Here is a 20,068-nt window from a genome sequence, read left to right as displayed (position 1 = left end):
ATATATATATTATAATATATATATATATATATATATATATATATATATATATACACACACACACACACACACACAATCTACACATGTTCTAAAACTAAATAATGATGTGACAATATCAAATATAATTGTTTTTTTTCATGTTATTCATCAATGAGAAACAAAATGTAATCTCTTCAGTTGAGAACAATCACCACTGTAGATTTTCATAGGGAAAAAAGGCTATCTGGTCACTGATAATTGATCAAAGTGGTGTTCTCCAAATTGGTCATGAGTAGGTTTTGTGTGATAGACCTCCGATTATGCTGCAGTCACACCAAAAAGGGCTGCGTCAAATTTGCCTTCACTTTCCGTCTAGAAAGCTGGTTCACTTGAATGGAAACAGCGAGTAGCTATTTATGATTAATTACAGCTGTGTTTGACAAGTTTATCCAACTAGTGGAAATAGCAATGCAGCACAATATTTACAGACGGTGTGCAGTGGAGAGTGGAAGTCTAGCAGAAATTGTAAACAGCTGTGCATCAGCCATCCATTCCAAGAAGTTATTGGCTAATGAGTAAACATTTTTCTTGCACAACATCATTCCATGTTTAGGATTTCAGGACACTCGAGTCATAGTTGTGTTTTTAATTAGATCTCTGGACTGTGTGGGCATGTACAGACTGTGCTTGATTGACAGCAGTCTCCCTTTCCTGTTGAACTTTTTAGCTTGTTTAGTACATTGATGACATGATTACTTTGGTACTTTAAAGCATTACTTCAACCTGAGCAAAGGTCTATAGAGGTAGAATTACAGAAACACCTGTGTGGGTGTGCAGAGCCTTTAACTCAGTTTAGTTTCGGTTTAGTTTTTTTGTTAAAAAAAACATGTTAAAAAATAAAAAACAGATAAATAAGAACATGTACATACACATAGACACACATGCATACACACATACATATAGACGTATATTTCTTTCTTTTCCATCCATCTACTTTTCAGACACCTTTCAGACTAGTCTGGCTATCACCAGACCAAGCTCAATCTTTCAAGATTGAACAAGGCGAAACCAAACTTAGTCTACTTTCATTTAAACATTAAAACTGTAGCCTGTGGACAACCTACCAGGCAGGATTTTGTAGTTAATAGGCCTAAAGCCTACATCAACAGTATGTGAACACTACCATATGTCCTATGAAGGCAAAACAGAGTAAGCTATATATAAGAATGTGTATCTATGTAATAATAATAATAATAATAATAATAATAATAATAATAATAATAATAATAATAATAAAGATATAGGCTATATAGACAAAACATATAACTAGAACAGCAATGTAAGTTATTAAACACAAATGTAATCACAACTTGTAGCGGTTCACATTTGTTATGTATGCAGCTTTTGTGCCTTTAGTAACCCTCGACAGTTAGGATTCACGTGCACTTCCGGAACTTTCGTAATGGATTTTTTTTTTTTTTTTGCAGAGCGCGTGCAGGGACTATCAGGACCGACCCTTTCCTTTGAGCAAGAAACTGATGAATGAGTGGAAGCGGCCAAGCCTGCCCTGCATGTCATTACCACTTCAGAAATAAAAGCGTTTGTCGCGGAGGGACTCGCCGCAGAAACGGGGGACAGAAGGTGAGCTACACACCGGGTTTTATGTCCGCTTGTATAGGTTTTCTTGCTGTTAAACGCTATTTTTTTTCTTTTTTCTGTTTGCATTGTTGCGGGGCGTCAATTAGGCTCCAGACAAAAGAGGAGCACGCTGCACTTGTGCACCTCCGCTTCCTCCTGTCTGCATTGCTGTTGCAGCCTCCTTCCGTGTTATGAAACAAGCAAAGCACGCTGCTTTCTTTTTTTTTCATGACATGCCTCCTCGGAACAAGCCGTGAAACGAGCCGGCTACACGAGCAGCAAACAGAGCTGACGCATCTGCGGGGTTAAATAGCCCAGCTGAAATGCATGGGCGCCTAATTTGTGGCAGTGTTACCTAACAGCCAGTTAGGCTATGAAGGCAAACCAAACGTGGAAGTGGCTTATGTAAAGAGTTATGTAAATTAAGGCTTAAATGCCAAGTTAGGTGGTTCCATAATCATCTTAATCAGCTATTATCTGTTTGTAGTTGAACCCCTAAAGTTGCTTTCGGTTGCCAGAATAATTTATGGCCACCCATGGCTCAATATAGCACTTTTGTATTTGAGGCAACCAGCTTCACTCACCCTCAGTGGTGGAATCAGCTGGACTACACAGATTTGAGGTAGGCTATGTAAAACTAGGAAGTGACATGGTGAATAACTTAAAGCCCTGGTAGTTAATATGGTTTCCTGTGTCCACTCACTTTCAGGTGAAAACTGTCACTGTTGCAACTTTTGACAGTTGATCATATGTGAACAGAGATGTGACTGAAGTAAAGAGCTCAGGAGAAGAGGTAATTAGCTGACTAAGCAACCACTTTAAAACATTTGTGGTTGAACTAGCTTCAACGAGACTGATAGCAAGTTACACAAAAGAGCTTTAGACTTGGGACTTCAAAAAAGACTTAAAAGGATACTCCAATTGCACTTAGCATGGACACTTTAAAATGCTGCCATTACCCACAATGCAACTCAACTACTGACCCCTCAGCTGGAGATTCAGGTTTGTTATGCTAGTAGCAGCTAATGTAGCCTTGATCTGCTAGCCTCAAGCGGAGATGAGGACTGGGGTACAGAGGTCTGGATAGTTGACTTTCTAACTTGTCACCTCCAGATTTAAAAAATAATAATAATTCAGACTTGTAGTCTTCAGGCCCAACCGACGCTGATTCAAGTGACGTCCCATCATCCCTCTAGAGCCACAAAAAGCTTTATAAAACTTTTTACACTTGTGCATGCTGAGCCACTGTCATGGCTTACCCGGGACACTTGCCGGGAATGAGCCATTGTTAATGTTATTAGCTATGCTTTATTTGGTTCCACAAGCAAGAATATCTGCTGTGGAAAAAGGTGCAGCAGCGGAATATTACTTGCAACCTTTTTGGTATAACGCCTCATTTTGAGCGAACACTTGATTACAATTCCTCTGGCGTTTCCCTCTGTGACGTACTCACTTTCCATCTATGTACTTCAGTAATTTCCATTTCCCAGAATGCCTTTTTACAACCCTCAGAATAAGAGTTTGAGCTTGTTATATGCAGGAGGAGAGCGTGATGCCAGAGAGCAGAGAAAAATGTAAAAGGTTGGTCATGCTTTAATCAATACCAAAGCCGGTCTATGGAAAGCCTTTCCACTCCCTATTCCGCCCCATTGTACCGAATTTGGTTGCAGTTCCACCAGAGTTCCACTGGGGGTGATCGCGGTCCAGTGCAAAATGAATGGGTCTCTATGGAGCTAGACGGCTAAATTTGTCTTTTTCGCCTGATTGTTGTTGGGAAATCTCAGATTTGATTGTAGGTTTTGAAAGTTCAACATGGATTATAGGTCGAAAGTTGAATGAACGAGTACTTAGGTCCTTTTGATTTCTTACAGATTGAGTTGTCGTTGCCCATAACACGCTAGCATTCATTAATGAATGCTGATTGGTCAGTGAAAGACTGATTACGATCAGAGATCCCGCTTGACTAGCCTAGAAATCTAGACGCACCCTAGTAGCAGCAAATTTATTTTGCAGCCAGGGTCAGTCTAGGCACTCTCCGTTGGCTTGCGAGCTGGAAAAACCAAATTTTGGTCAGGCCAATCACATCGTGTATAGAGTCGGTGGGCGGGCTTATGGTTGCTGCTGCTGGGAACAGCGGTCTTCTGGAAGACTTGGACTTAAAGCTTTTCTTTGAGAAAAGAACAAAGAACGGCACAGAAATCATTCTTAAAAAAGGAAGATGTGTTTGGAGTTTTGCCGGATACTGCAAAAGTTTAATCTATCAACTAGCTTCGCTACCTTCTTCGTTGCTCTGCCTGGTTGTAGCACTATCCTATTACGTGCAGAGGGAATTTGAAAGACAACCGTTTATCCTTCCCCTCGGATTGAGCCCTGTCAATGGTGAGTTCCCAGACCCAACATCTGGATGTGGGTCTGGCTTGTCAGGCTACCGCTTGACGGCATCCGAAGCAGAACCAGAATGTCAGAGTGAATATTTCGGCGTGGTCTTTCAAACATTAGCAAACCTCTTTCTAGCACGTGTATTGGCAGGAAGAGCCTAACCTGTCAGCTGTGTTGTTGATGCCTCGAGAGAGAAAAAAGAAGGGACTCAGAGCTTGCCATAAAGCAGTATCTCTGGCCGCATATGTGTATGACATCATTGACATTTTAAAAGGCTTTTTAGAACAAAAACGCCACTTTAAAAAAACCGAACACCCAGCAGTGTGTATTTTCTTAGCCTCCCCTTTTGAATGCAACATTCAAATTACAAGACAAAAAATGATATCCTGAGAAAAGTGGATTTTGAGGGGTATAGCTCCATAGAGTCCCATTCATTCTGCACTGGCCTGTGAGCGCCCCCCATATGGAACTCTGGTGGAACTGCAACCAGTTCAGAAGCCGGAAGTAACGAGCGAGTGAAACTTCTTCCCTTATTAGAAATTTTTTGTCAATACCAAACATGTCTCTAGTTGCAGTGCATTCTGGTCAATTGATGTTACTGTGGGTGTTGTCTCTACTATGGGTTTCTGTCTGTATGGCTGTTAAATATGTGTGTAGATTCAGTCCTTGTTTGATTTTGAGGGATCTGTGACAAAAAAAAAACTTTAGTTTGTTGCTGAGTTGAAGCTTCAAATTGTTTTTCCTCTTGCTGCAAAGGAAACTCATCATCTTTTGTCTTTGACTCCTAAAAGTCCATAGGTGTGTTTTGCTTGAATTACTGGCTGTGATTTGGTGGCTGTGACATGTAGCTTTCACTGTTGCCTTTCAAGTCTTTTTTTTTTTTTTTTTTTTTTTTTTTTTTTTGGGAGGGTCGGGGGGTATTGTATCGCTGACCAGGCATTTTGTTTCCAAGTCACATACAGTATCGGGTTGATCGACCCGTGGCGGGAGGATTATATTCTAATGGTCTAATTTTCAGGCTTTTCTGTCTGCCTCCGCTGTAGGGGTTGATTCAGAGACTTTGTTGACCTCGGGTCAGGTATCTAGTGAACCACTTCAGCCAGACACAATGAGCTGATGAAACCCTCTCTCCCCAAACCTGCTTTTTTTTTTTTTTTTTTTTCATTTTATCAATCTTTCGGGCAACCTCGGACAGAAGAAGATTTTGCATGAATGTTTATTGTCGTCATTGTCAGGTTTGTTTGACGGTGTGCTTTCTTTAGTGAAGGTCAGTCTGTCTTTAAACACTCTTAAACCTGCAGCAACTGGGTGCCAAAGTATTATTATTATTTTTTTTTTTATGGGTGGTGATGGTGTGAAGGTTACAGTAAAAAAAAAAAAAAATTATTTACACCACGCGCTGCAAGAATAAGACTAGGAGAATCATTAAAGAGCCCTGCCACACGGATAATGGCCTTTTCTCCCCTTAGGTTGGGGGGGAAAAAGGTACCGGATACACCAGGCCAGCACTGAGCCCCCTCCCTCAAGTTAATTGATTGATTTGATCAGACTGTCTGGAATGGATGCCTTGCACTCGTGGCTATGTCAGAGCTATTGTCAACACTGTTTACATGTGCCTAGTTTGTGTTAAGTATGAAATGTCGAAGAAAATGATAAGTCGTCGGCCAAGGTTAATTTGTTTAAGATCAGATGTCTGTCTTTGACGGGGCAGGCTCAAATGACATACAATATGTATAGAACATAAAGATACATATAGAAACAGTGTAATAACATTGACTGTACAAGCATGTGCAAAATGCAAAAACAGTGCAAGAAGAAGCCTGAATGGGGCTGTTTGATGTTGTCTATGTATGGGTGCTAAGTGTGGTGATGGCAGTGGGGATGAAGGATTTTTTTTATATAAGTTTTTCCTTGCAAATGGGACTCCGTAGCGTTGACCTGATGGCAGTAACTGAAAGAATTTGTGAAGGGGTTGGGTGGGATCCTGTGTAATTTATAGTGGCCTTCCGAGGGGTTTGGGGGGGAGCCAATTATCTTGCTAGCCTGATTTATTATTCGTGCAAGTTTTGTTTTGTGTTTGATGGTGAGGGCATTGTACCAGGCGGAGATATTGATTTTGTGTTTTGTCCCGTTTAGAGTCCCATTTTCTTTTTTTTTTTTTTTTTTTTTTTTTTTTTTTTTTTGAAAGGATTATCTAAGGACGCGTCTGTTGCCCTCTCCTTTTTCATCCCTCCCCTTCATCCTTAAATCACTCTGTCCGTCAGTTTACTCCTGCTAGCGAGCTCAGTGGGCGGCTGAGTACAGGAACAGAGTGCTCAGAACAGCACAGGAGTGATGGAAGGATTGAGCGAGGGAATGAGGAGGGTGGCTACTGCTTGCCTCCTTGACAGTTCTGCACATTAATGAGTTTGTCTATGAGAGTGGAGGAACTGCGTGTGCACAGTTTGACAGCATGGTTGGTAATGTCAACCAGACCTGCTGGGCGATATGGCCTAAAAAAAAAAAAAAAAAAAAAAAAAAAAAGATTCATGCCAGACCAGTGTTGGTCTCCCTGGCTGAATCTCACCACTTCCCTTAAATTGCATCCACGGTTCCTTCACTTGCTTCCCTTCCTCACGTCTTAAGGCCCAGACACACTGACCAGACGGCTGACCCTCGGCAGAAAAGGCAGTTGGACTGATCAGTCTCCCAGAGTTGATCAAAAAAGTGCCTCGGAACACACCAAAGCGACGAGATGTAATACGTCTCCATAATGGCAGGCGGCGCTAATTTGTATTGTCGCCCAAAAATGAAAACCGGCAGCTGATTGGACGACCGCGTCACGTGGGTCTGGTTTCTCCAGAAATTCAAAGCCAGACTGTCATGGCGGCTTGTTCAGAATACGATCTCCTATTGTACTAATATAGTTCACCGAAACGTGTTTCTGAAAACATTTTAAGCGAGAAATAGGCCGTGCAGTTGCTGAATCGGTCTTCATTTCAGATCAACAAAGGTCAGTTTAAAAGATTTTCGGCAGATTTTGAGACTCTAGTCACGCTCATCCCACTCCCTGTTTCCGGGTTAGCACTCTACCAATCAGATGGGTCATTTGAGTCTGACTGCCAGCAGTGTCTGCCCCGCCGATTTATACATGTAAAATCAGCCAAAATGAAGGCCGACGGCCACTCGGACAGACAACTGCAGGGAACACACCGAACAGACTCGAGTCACTGACCTCGCAAGACTGTCCAACGGCCGATTATCGGCTCGGTGTGTCTCAGGCTTAAGTCTGTCCCACCGAGGAAGCATGGGAGAGACAGAGGAAATCATGGGAGGAGAGAGGAAACGAGGAAATGTGTTTTTTAGAGGGCTGCGACGTTGTTTCCTCTGAAGCGCTACGTGAATTTGTCAGTTGTCTGGGCGGCGATAGCAACTGTTTTTAGCTGCACGGCTTCTGGGAAGGCTGCTCTCGTGTGTCCTTGCTTGTAGCTCCTCGGAAGATCAAGCCTCAATCCTCAGGGCAGGAATAAGAGCTTTGAGACGGCCTTCACGGTTCAGCCGAGGAGCGAGGAGCTATCAAATGAGAGAAGTGAGATTCAGCCCCTGATCCCCGCTGCTTCTTGAGCTCGCTGAACCCTAAAACAGTGGGGGAGGGGTGGAAGCACCAGTGTCTGTTTGACCTACACTCCTTGTAAAACCGCAAGAGGGAGAGTGACGCTGGGCAGAGCAGTCTGACTGCCGCTGCTCATATTCAAAGACTGAAACATCACAGTGGGAAATGTAGTTGAAATAGGTTTAAGTAGAGATTTAGTAACAGTTTTACCTTTTTGGCCAGAGAGTTTAAATCACTGATGCAGAAAGGGAGGAAGGAATGTAGGGCGACTTAGACCTCCACTCCTCATGTTTTAGTAATTCTTAAACATGTACTGTAGGGAGTAGAGTGACGGCTTTGTGTCTGACTACTTCGCTATGTTTACTTACGATAACTTTTAAATCTTTAATGGGAGAGGAATGTGTAGGGACGTTGTCAGCACTTTCTAGTTCTCCTCTCTCATCAAGAGAGGTGAGGAATTCCAGACTAGTTTAATGATAGGCTGACAGATTATTTTAAGAGGCTGGAAGAATGAAGTGGGTGCCGTCAATCCAGGAGTGGGCTTGTGAGATGGCTAGGGTGGCAGCGTCATATAAACACTTTGCCAGATTGGATGTCTTACTAGAAAATGGGGAAAGAACCTGAACTTTCTGGAGGGCTCCTCAGAAGCTTTGTGGTGTTGTCATTTATACATGTGTATTTGGTTTATGGTCTATTTTGCTACTATTCTGTTGAATTGTTTTGAATATTGTAGTTACTGTGTCATCTTTTCTTGATTTTTGTTTGGGTGGGTGGTGATGGTGGGTGGGGGGGGGGGCTGTTCATGTTGTGAGTTGAATGTTTTGTATTTTGTTAAAAAACAATTGCAATCCCTGATTCTTGTCATAGTTGTTTAAACTATAGGGGATAAAGAAATAGATGCAATAAGGGACCACTGTCTGGCTTACAGCTCTAAATCTGCTGTACATTATACATTTATCATTTTACGCGTATATACCTGTCCATTACTGGAGTTGTAAGCATAGATCTGTCTTATTGGCTTTCTTTCCCCTGTTCACGTTTGGTCATCATAAAACTGTAAGCAACGAAGGGAGAGTTTGATAAATGGCTGTAAGCCATCACAGCAGCAGGGTGGCTCAGTTGTCAGAGGAACGCTTTCACAACTGAAAGGTCACAGACTCGGTTCAATGTTCCTGACAAACTGTCCCTAACTGTGACATTTGGTCTGTTTTTCATTACAGTAGGTATTAGAAACTCCTTAATATTAGGCAGTGTAATACAGCGCTGCCTCAAAATGACTGTAGGGGAAAATAAACTTCAGTGTGACACTCAATGACAATGGGATCGGCTTAATAAAGAGTATTTATTGCAGCCGATTGTATTGGAATGCATTGTATTGTACAGGTGGACCTCATAAACGGTAACCTGGTGTATGTTCTACGGCATTTTTATGTTGTCAGGTCATTTTTTTTTTTATGATTAGTTACTGCTGATATTGACAAGTCTTCCACTGAGTATATTTTCATGGTGAGTAATTTGTATATTAGGGCTGCAACTAATGATTATTTTCAGTGTCGAATAATTTGCCCATTATTTTTTTGCTTAGTTGTTTGGTCTATAAAATGGTGAAAAATTGAAAAATAATCAGTGTTTTCCAAAGGCCAATATGACATCCTCAGATGTCTTGTTTTGTCCACAACTGAATGAAATGAATTTGAAATTTCCTCGATCTCCTTTCCTGCTTTAATGTTAAAATCAAAACAATGGATAATTATTTTACTGTTGATGGTTTAATTGATGAATTTATCAACCGCATTAACAGATGAGGGTGACAGTTGTATGACCAGCCAGCCATTCTTTTTTTTTTTTTTTTTTTTTTTTAAGCCATAGAAGTAATTTTATAAGCATTGTTGTGAGATCTTGTATTGTTTTACTGTTCATTTAGCAAGTGAAATAAATAACTAACTGCATGTCAATCACTGCTCATGTACATGCATTAATTCTCTCTTGTGGTGGGAGGGGCTTAGGAGACCATTTTGGGCTTTAGCAGAAAGAAGGGAGGAAAATTACCCCCCCATACTGCTGATACACGCGCCTCAGGGCCTCATCCTGCAGGGATTATCTAAACTTTTAATGATTAACATAATTTTGAAGCTGTGCTTGTAAGTTATTCTCCGAGAGTTGAGGCTTTTATTGATGAATGCAAACCTGTTTGGGTTTGTTGGATTTGAAGTGCTAGAGAAGTGGGAGGTTGTCATTCTCTGGGCCTTCATGAATCTGTTTGCTCTTGTACTTCTATCTCTGTGAGGGCCAATAGAGTTGGATTGGAGGCTCTTTTTATTTTTTTTATTTTTTTTTAACCACTCTAAACTTCCATTTTAAACTGGGAACTTCATCCATCAGTTATATTATATCAGCAATTATTTCAGCATTGTTAAGAGAAATAGTTTTTTTTCCTTCAGTTTGGTACAGAAAATGGCTCTAAATACTACAATACCTAGGAGTCTCAGCCAGCGTTGCTGTGGTCATGAAGCCAGTCAGATGTGCCAGTTTGACAAATTCAGAATGCTTTGTCTTTTGAAAATGGAACCAAAAACCACCACAGCAAAGAATCAAGATTGATAAGGGGTGTGTGTGTGTGTGTGTGTGTGTGTGTGTGTGTGTGTGTGTGTGTGTGTGTGTGTGTGTGTGTGTGTGTGTGTGTGTGTGTGTGTGTGTGTGTGTGTGTGTGTGTGTGTGTGTGTGTGTGTGTGTGATAATGAAAACTAACATGACTGAGTTGTTGTGGTGATAATTATATAAGCAGCAAAACTGATTGGGCTAATGTGAATTCATTCATCTGTCCTGAATTGTAACAAACAGGATTCCGAACTACTGTCTGGTGCCAGACGTTTCGATTTTCCTGTGGGTGAAGCAGTCGAGCTGCAGCACAGTACTGGAGTTTACATACTGTAATAATTAGTTTGAATGCCACAGTCCAGAGACACATCTGTGTACTGCATGTGTTGCCACATAAATGTATTAACGAAGTGATGGCACAAAGCTTTTTGGGTATCTTAGATAACAGCTGGGTCTTAGTTATTTACCTCTGCATACTTTTTTTTGTAATGATTTAAATGATTAAGCTCAGAAGTCAGAAAGAGTCCGTGCAGATACACAAAACACAATTGTAGTAGTCTCGCATTGCCAGACCTACCTCCACAGCGCTGCAGAGGAAGGTCTGGCTAGTCCACACAACATTCCAGGATAGAAGAAAAATGTGCTCTGGTTAATTGGCATTTCTTTAAACCAATCACAAGGTTTAAAGAAGTGCCGGACACAGCAACTGTGAATACCGGTTGGTTACTCGCAAAAACAATTGAGACTCAGTCAGTTAAGTGATCCCGACTGGTCCTGGCTAATGCCGCCATGCTAACTGCTAGCTAACGTTACTGGAGGACCAGGCAAGCGGGCCACGGCTGTTTACGTGTAGCCAGAGGCGCTGGAAGTCATTTTCAGCAGGGGGTGCGGGGTGCTGGCGCGGGGGGGTGCGAAGGCCTGCACGATATCTGAAAAAACTGACATTGCGATATTTGTTTGTCCTGCAATATATATATTGCGATATAAAAAAAGACTAATATTTACAAGTTGACATAAATAGCTCTATTTGGAAATAACAAATCATTCTCAACTACTGGGGTGATTTTGTAGGGGAGTGCATCTACATAGAAAATAAAAATGAAAAAGGAACTTTTCTTATGTGAACCATTCTTTGAACTTTGCTTTACAAACACCAAAGCAAATAAGTACTGTGACTACTCTTCTGAAGTGATTTTGGAGAGGGAAATACGGTACAAATACACTGGTTGACTGACATGACATTAATATAATACTATTAATCCAGGCTAAAGTGAATATTAATAATGCATGCATCCTTGTTTGATAAATTGATCAACATTGATTGTGATTGGTGGTTCGCTGTGCATGCAGACCTGCATGTCACACACTAGCAACAAGAACACTTAAATCAGTGTAAATTAAGTTCTATCAGACACAGACTGCTGTTGTAGATTAGTGTGACGTTTCCAGCGCTGCTGCTCCGGACCGTAACGTTAGTTGGGACGGACCCCTTGTACATTTAGGCTAACTATATTAGCTTTAGCCTGGCTGGTAGCAGCTTTCTGCGGTGAAAAAAATGGCCAGGAGATGTTGTGATTACGTTGCATTAATCAGGTGATTTAGTTCGTCTTTGCAGCGAACATAAAAAAATTGACTACTGTTGCTTCACTACCCATGGAAAAGCATGTGTATCACTGTGTCGGCGGAAGCTGCCGCTTACGGTACTTTTCTACGCACGGAGAGCCTCACTTCCCATAACAAACCCTGTCGGACTAACGTTACGTCACATACACACGTTGCCCACATGGCCACCTGTCTTAAAGGCGTGATAGAATGATTATATAGAGTATTTCACACTGTTCCTTATGGTCTCCTAATGGGGTATGTAACATTGGTTGGGCTGAAAATGGCTTGGTTGATATTTTATTGGCCCTTATGCATCCCTGTGTTTTGGCCCTATTTGTAACAAGAGCTTTTCTTCCAAATATGGTATGCTCGTGAATATTTAGATGAGCTGCGCGCTGATTGGTTGAGCGAATTGCCATACGCAGACATTAGAGATGCGTGCTGATTGGTTGAGCGAATCCCCAATACACACACATTAGAGAAGCGACAGAATCTCATATTCCAGACACTGCAATGTTTCATTACCAAATTCACTTCTGAGACTTTTTTTATGTGAGAAATCAACTATATAAAGCTCAAATATGGGCCGTTTTACCAAAACTGATGGCTAATTGCAAATATGGTAAGACGTATGGTAAGTGTCGGACTTCAGCGGCGGTGCTGCTGCCTCCCCGCCCGGCCTGCCTTCCTTCACAGACCCCGGCCTGCTGTGAGCTCAGTTAGGCTGGCAGCCCTGACAGAGCTCCAGTGCCCGCAACTCCCCTCTTCCTGCTAGCTAAATGGCCCGTTGAGTGAGAGCGCGGTCAGCACGCTTGTTACACCAGCAATCTCTTACCACATGTTACACACAATGTCACGCCACTTAGCTATACAACATCTAAATGTCTTATAAAGCTAACAACGGTGTCCGATTTCAAGTTAATGAATATTTGTGAGCTGTAAGGGTTTCGTTAGCTGCGACTGTCCCTACAATCCTATGTTTACAAGATTGCGGCTAGTTAGCTTCATTTTTGGTCGTAATTCGAGTATATTTACAGTTTGAATTTCGTCACGCCGCTTATACAACATCTAACTAAATGTTTTATAAAGCTAACAACGGTGTCCGATTTCAAGTTAATGAATTTTTGTGAATTCCAGAGGAATTGTAAGAGGAGGCTAGCTAGCTCCATCCAGCCGCAGGCTCTATCAGTGAGACTCGCGGACAAGAGGCTTGTATTTCCCCAATCGTTTGTTTAAATAACTCAACACATTATAATTACACACATTAAAAGATTATCTGAAACCTGTGGTAAGGGATTGCTGGTGTAACAAGCTTGCTGACCGCGCTCTCACTGGAGCTGAGTCAGTACCTAATTGATACCACGGTTGGATGTGTTCAGTAAGGTCAACTGTAGCTGCAACTCCTTCTTTGCCAATGAACATGGAAGTGGTGGAGATGGTGGGAGTGAGGAGTGTCATGTTTGCCTCCCAATCGTAATCGTAGCAATCATCTGGAGTAATGGTGTAGTTGAGAGTGCAATGGAGGTCATCCAATGGTGCTTTGTATGGATGTAGTGTGGAGATCCATTTTCTCCACTGCATATACTGGTACTGTATAGCAGGTGTTTGTGGGAGAGTGCCATCTAGTCTGAGCCAATAGACTGTGGTGATAGGTTCCTCCGGTGGCAATGGGGCTGGGGCCATATGGAGAATCCTGCAGGCTGGAGTGAGAGGGGGAGGTGTGGACGCGACATGCACACCCTCTTCATTGCAGTAGATGGTGAGGCCCAGCTTGCAGAGGAGATCTCTTCCAAGTAAATCGACTGGACATTCATTCATGGTGCATACAAGAACTGATGGGTGGTGCAATTAGTTCTCGAAGGGACAGGGACAGGCGTGGTATAGAATTGTTTCTGTGGTGTTCCCGAGACTCCAACCACCACAGTGCTGTCATATGATAAGGGAAGCTGAGTTGTGATACAGGAATATGTAGTCCCAGAGTCGGCCAACATTAAGTGTTTCCTTCCATTTATGGTGCATTCAACGAGTGGCTCTTTCAGGGGTGAATATGTGTCAAATTGGTTGGCTGAAGTCTCTGGGCCCCATCAGTATTGTTCTCCCATCCAAGCCTGAGTGGGCAGGTGGCTTTGGTTAGGCACCTGTGGAGTTTGTTGCTGTGTGGGTGGTCTGTACCCGCCTCTGGGAGCAAACTGTCCTCTTCCTCCTCTTGAATAGCCTCTTCCCCTGGATCCATTGGGAGGTGAACGACATTGAGAAGCCCAGTGTCCTGGTTTGCCACAAATGTAGCAGGAGTCCCTCCTGGGGGGACCTCCTCTGGAAGAGGCCCTCCCCGGTGGATTAGGAATGTACACTGAGGCAGTGGAGGGGTCCTCGACTTCTCCCGCATTCCACTCAAAGGATTGAGTCATGGCGTCTCCTACTGCTTGGCTAACTGCATCATGTACTTCGATCAACCGGTCTGAGAGGACTCCCATCTGGTTTGCAGGTGCAGGGTCTTGTACTGCCATTTGTTTAACAGCCTTTTTCTTGGTATTAACTTCTTCAGTGGCTTTCTAGACCTGTAGCGTCAGAACTCTTTTGGTCAATTGCTGCATCTCTTCATCATCTTTGGCTGTTTGTTCGCGATGTAGGTCGGTGTGATGGGAGATGTGCGCCAACCATTGTTCTTCTGGCAGGTGAGCTAGGCCAACGTTGAGTTTCAGTTGTTTTTGCTCTGGCTCAGGCAGACCAGCTATGCATCTCTCTCTCCACAGCAGGATCGAGGCCTTGGAGCGGTCATACTTCTCTCCCCAAGCTGACCTCCATAGAGATTTAGCCCTGTTAAGATAATCAATGGGGTTTTCGCCTGGTTTCAGGGTTAGGCATGTCATGGCTTCTGGGTTGGCCTTGGTGGGATATTTATCACGAAGCCCATCCCAGACAACTCCTCTATAGTTCCCGATATTGTCTCCATCATGGTCATGTTTGGAGATATGGAGGCTCTTGAGCAGGCGTTTGGCTTCATCACCACCCATGGCTCTGGTGAGGAGGGCTCTCATATCTCCTAGGGCCAGGGTTTGGCCCTGGCAAAGTTCTTCCAACTTTCGTATCCATGGTCCAGCTCCCTGGGTGATTGGCGGGAGGTCATCCAGTAACCCCTCCAGATCTCTGTGTTTGAATGGCACATACACTCCGAAGTTGGTTGAGGGGTGTTCCATAATAGGGAAAGCTCCAGCCCCCACTTTTTGGGGTCTGTCTCTAAGGTCATATACTCTTCTTGCTTCATCCATGACCTTCGCTTCTCCTTCAAACACACCTTGCAGCTGCAGTTTCTGCATGCCTCCATGGTGTGGGGGACCCCTTTTGGTGAAGTGTTTTATAATTCTGTGCTGCTGTTCATCTTCATCGTCAGTAGAAGATACGTCAGATTCATTCAAGCTAATCGCTGAGGTGTGGCTGGAGAAGGTATAGTAAGAGTGTTGGGAGCCTTTATCTGAGGGGGCATACTCATTTACAAATCGATCAAAAGTTGGTCTCACTTGCAGACCCCCTCTAGGAGTGCTCTGGGACTGAGGTTGGGGCAGGAGTTGAGGTGTTGATTGCGATGGTGGCAGTTGGAGTGATGCAGTGGATGGTCCTGGGGGTCCTTGGCCTGATGGTGACTGTGTCCCAACCATGGATTCCCCCTTGAGCTGGCTCATTTCTGCTCTGGTGTTTTCCATTTTATTTTCTAGTTTGTCAATTGTGTCAGTCAGGTCGGCTGTGCAAACACACTATATATAAGAAACCGTATATATTTTCAACGAACAATTGTCTCTGCTTTTCAAAGTGTCAATTTGACTCTGTAATGTCAGTCTGTCTCTTGTCCTGCTGTATGTTGCTCTCAAAATCTGAGTCTAGCTCTAAACTCACTTCGTCACCACTACCTGTTACTGTTTCACTCTTTTCCTAAAGTATTCTCCCCTGTCCGTTCGGACACTTCACACAATGAACTTTCACTAGTAATTGTTTCTACTTCAAGCTGTGCCTTATTAATTTTAGTTCAAAGTTTGTTTTTATTATTTTTCACAACATAACTGCCATACTGCCCATTAAATCAAAATAGAATTGTAGAAACCGAAAATACATACAAGCATACTCACAAATATTAACCTCCAACCAAATACAACAAATACATACATTAATAAAGTATAAAAATGAAGAAATTAAAATAAATTAAAAAAAAAAGGGTGAGAAATAAGTAATAAAAGTAAAGTGTCCATAGTAGAGGCATCATTTAAACAGACTTATCAACATATTCAATAAAAGAGCGCCACAACTTAAAAAATTGTTTTTCCGATCCTCTTAGCGAGTACCTAATTTTTTCGAGGCAGAGACAAGACATCATATCTTTGATCCATTGGGTGTGAGTGGGCGGCAAGGGGTTTTTCCACTTCAATAATATTGCTCTACGTGCAATCGGAGAGGAGAAAGCAAGGACCTTACACATTGATGCCGACAGCCGTATCTCCTCTGGACCGACTCCAAATAATGCCACCAAAGGTTCCGGCTCTAATCTATGCTGAAGGACCGCAGAAAGCGTGAGAAATATGGATCGCCAATACTGCTCTAATTTGGGGCATGTCCAAAACAAGTTGATTAACGTTCCCTCAGCACATTGACATCTATTGCACATAGGGTTAGTACCAGGAAACATTTGAGCTAGTTTGACTTTGGATATATGAGCCCTGTGTATTACTTTAAACTGTATAAGAGAATGCCGGGCACATATTGATGAAGAGTGGACCTGTTTAAGAACACACTTCCAAGTGTCTTCAGAGAGTGGTCTATCAAGGTCTTCCTCCCAGGCTCTCTTAATGTTATCCAAAGATGAAGATGCCAGGTTTATCATTAAATTATAAATAGTAGCAATTGAGCCTTTAGCTATTACATTACATGAAAGGAAACTATCCAGTAGATTTTCAGAAGGCATCGCTGGGAAGTCTGGTACAAGTGACTTAACGTAATGTCTTACTTGCAAGAATCTAAACAAATTCGACTTTGAAAGACCAAAATGTAGTACCAATTGCTCAAAAGAAGCAAATACATTATTTACAAATAAATCTTTGAAACATTTTACCCTCTCGTGGGGCCAACTTTTGAATGAACCATCCTGCATTGAAGGTGAAAAAAGATGATTACGGAATACAGGGCTAAGAAGAGAGGGATCCCTAAAACCAAATGATTTCCTGAATTGGATCCAAATCCTCAATGAGTGTTTCACCACTGGGCAATCGACAGAAGTATAAGTAGTCATCCGTAAATCAGATGCAAGAAGTGCAGGAAGGGAAATTTGCTTGTAAGCATTTATTTCCATGTCCACCCAAGACGGTCTATTGGGCAAAAGGTGATAGTGCCACCAATAAAGTGTATTTCGTATGTTAGCTGCCCAATAATAAAACTTAAAATTAGGCAAAGGCATACCACCGTTGCACCTAGGCCTCTGAAGGTATGCTTTGCGTAGACGAGGGTGCTTACCATTCCAAATGTAAGAAGAGATAACAGAATCCAAAGATTTGAAAAAAGACAGGGGAAGAAACAAAGGTAAACACTGAAAAAGATAAAGAAATTTAGGAAGAACCACCATTTTAATGGAATTAATGCGCCCAATGAGGGAAACCTTTAAAGGTGACCATTTAGAGAGATCTTTCTTAATCCGTTCAAGAAGCATGCCAAAATTATGTTTAAAAAGATTCTTATAATGGCGAGTGATACAGACCCCAAGATAAGTGAGCTTGTTCTTGACTAGTTTCAGTGGTATGTCGGAATACTGCAGTTGCGTATCCAAGTTGTTAATTGGAAAAAGTTCACTCTCCAGGACTACTGCAGAGGGAGCACTATACAGCAATTTAATCCAAGAGAGAGACTGGGCCAAATCCAAATTTTTCTAAAACTAAAAAAAGGTACTCCCACTCAACCCTGTCGAACGCCTTTTCAGCGTCTAAAGAAACAACACATTCTGGAATGGCCTGATGTTGAGAGTATACCACATTGAGTAAGCGGCGAATATTAAAAAATGATTGCTGATGTTTTATAAACCCTGTTTGATCAGGATAGATGATAGTGGGGAGGACAACTTCAAGTCTTGAGGCAAGTACCTTTGCTAGAATTTTGACGTCGCAGTTGAGCAGAGAAATTGGCCTATATGACGCACAGTCTAAGGGGTCTTTATCCTTTTTCAGTAATAAAGAGATACAGGCTTGATTTAACGTTGGGGGAAGAGTCCCAGTCTTAATAGATTCAGAAAAAACATGTCAAAAAAGGAGTGAGTTGTGCTGAGAATTTTTTATAGAAATCTGACGGAAAACCGTCAGGGCCTGGAGTTTTGCCAGATTTTAGAGAAGAAATAGCGGCCGCCACTTCCTCCTGAGAGATTGGCACCTCTAAGAGGTTGTGAAGATCAGAGGATAAAGTGGGGATGTTTAATCGGCCAAGAAAATCTTCGACATCCCCCTGCGACGAGGGTTCAGATGTATACAAAGTAGAATAAAAATCTCTGAACTTATCGTTAATAGAATTTTGATCAGTTGTGACCTCCCCGTTATCTAGACGGAGACCACTTATAATTTGTTTAGCGCGTAGCCCTCGCAGTTGATTAGATAAAACTTTCCCGGATTTTTCCCCGCTTTCATAAAAAACACTCCTAGTTTTCCTCAAAAGGCCCTCCATCTCATTGGTTGAAAGCAAATCGAGCTCTGATTTGAGTTTAAGGCGTTTTTTATACAAATCTGGCGTGGGAGACCTAGCATATTGTTCATCTAATTTTAAAATGTCATTAGCAAGTGAAATTTGCTTTTCTTTAGAGAGCTTTCTTTTATTTGCACCGTAAGAAATAATTTGGCCTCTAATATATGCCTTAAGGGCCTCCCATACTATTGAATCTGAAAGTTCCGCTGACTTATTAACGCTTAGAAAAAAAGGAATTTGGTCAGCAACACAGGAAACAAAATTATCATCTGCCAAGAGTGAAGTATTAAAACGCCAGTTCCTCCTAGGAGAAGGCAAATTTGGAAAGGTTAGATCAAGAGTGAGAGGAGCATGATCTGATATAATAATACTTTCATATGCACACGACTGAACTGTAAGAATTAAACCATTATCCAGAACAAAGTAATCAATCCGAGAATAAGAGTGATGAACATTTGAAAAAAAAGAATACTCTCTCTTTTTCGGGTACAAACGGCGCCACACATCCGACATACCATATTCAGAAAAATATTTTTTTAGGAAAGTTGAGGATTTGTTTGCAGCACATGGTCTAGATGCAGAACGGTCAAGCACTGGGTCAAGGCAACAGTTAAAGTCTCCCCCAAGTATAAGAGAATGTGAGTTTAGATCAGGAATAAGAGAGAGAGAATGTTTAAAAAAACTGACATCGAGATTAGGAGCATAAAAGTTAGCTAAAGTTACATTCTTATTGCATAGCGTGCCCACAACAATTATATAACGGCCATTCTTATCTGATATAATATCTTTTGGTACAAAGGGTACATTTGCATTAATTAAAATGGACACACCTCTTGCCTTTGCTTGGAAAGAAGAATGAAAAATCTGCCCCTTCCAACTACGATTGAGGTGATCGCGATCAGTGACGCGTAAATGGGTTTCTTGCAAGAAGGCCACCTCTGCTTTAAGCTGTTGAAAATGACCAAGAACTCTGTTTCTCTTGACTGGATGGTTTAGGCCCTTGACGTTCCAACTCAAAAATCTCAACTCTCTACCCATTAGAATATCTATCTGAAGCCTGAGATCGGAGACTGAAAATAAAAGAGTTACAAAAAGCAAAATAACATAACCTCAAAAGGATAACAACGAACATAGAAGACTTAAGGTCAGCACGACGCCATCCCAAACAGAAACCCAGCCCACCCACAAAGTCAACCCAACCCTCAGAGAACATTACAATGACAGCAAAATGAGCAAAACTACCCACTAGAACAAGAACTTGGTGTACTAAACACTTCCTCATTTCACCTTACCTTATATAATCCTCAATCCCTTGAAGCAAAGTATCCTCATTATACACCAAAAAGATAACATTGCAGTATCGAATAAAACGCTTAACATAGGAGCAGACCCATGGCATAACGATCCTTGGATCATACTTAAACATTTGACCAATCTAAAGATCATAAGATAAATCACAATAAATGAGAATGTAGAAATAAAAAAATAAAAAAAGACAAAAAATATGTATAACCATATTATAAATATTTTCCATCAAAAGTAAACAAAGATTGCAATCAAATTCTTGCAAGC

The 20,068-nt window shown here is 41.9% G+C and overlaps 1 protein-coding gene across 3 annotated transcripts in view; it reads left to right on the top strand.

The window, feature by feature from the left end:
• Nucleotides 1–1,460: 1,460 nt before the first annotated feature.
• LOC114558727 (helicase ARIP4) overlaps nucleotides 1,461–20,068 on the top strand; it is an 85,964-nt gene continuing 67,356 nt past the window's right edge. The window contains exons 1-2 of one of the 3 annotated variants that reach the window (XM_028582909.1): nucleotides 1,461–1,620; nucleotides 2,327–2,410. The gene's annotated coding sequence lies outside the window, so the exon portion shown is untranslated. Of the gene's footprint in view, nucleotides 1,621–2,224; nucleotides 2,240–2,326; nucleotides 2,411–20,068 lie in introns of those variants that run through there. The other 2 variants (XM_028582910.1, XM_028582908.1) reach the window with 2 other exon arrangements.

The sequence above is a fragment of the Perca flavescens genome, chromosome 7 (genome assembly GCF_004354835.1).
Source record: "Perca flavescens isolate YP-PL-M2 chromosome 7, PFLA_1.0, whole genome shotgun sequence".
NCBI classification, from domain to species: Eukaryota; Metazoa; Chordata; class Actinopteri; order Perciformes; family Percidae; genus Perca; species Perca flavescens.
Note: the sequence above shows the minus strand (reverse complement) of the source record. Positions and strands in the feature narration are given on the sequence as shown.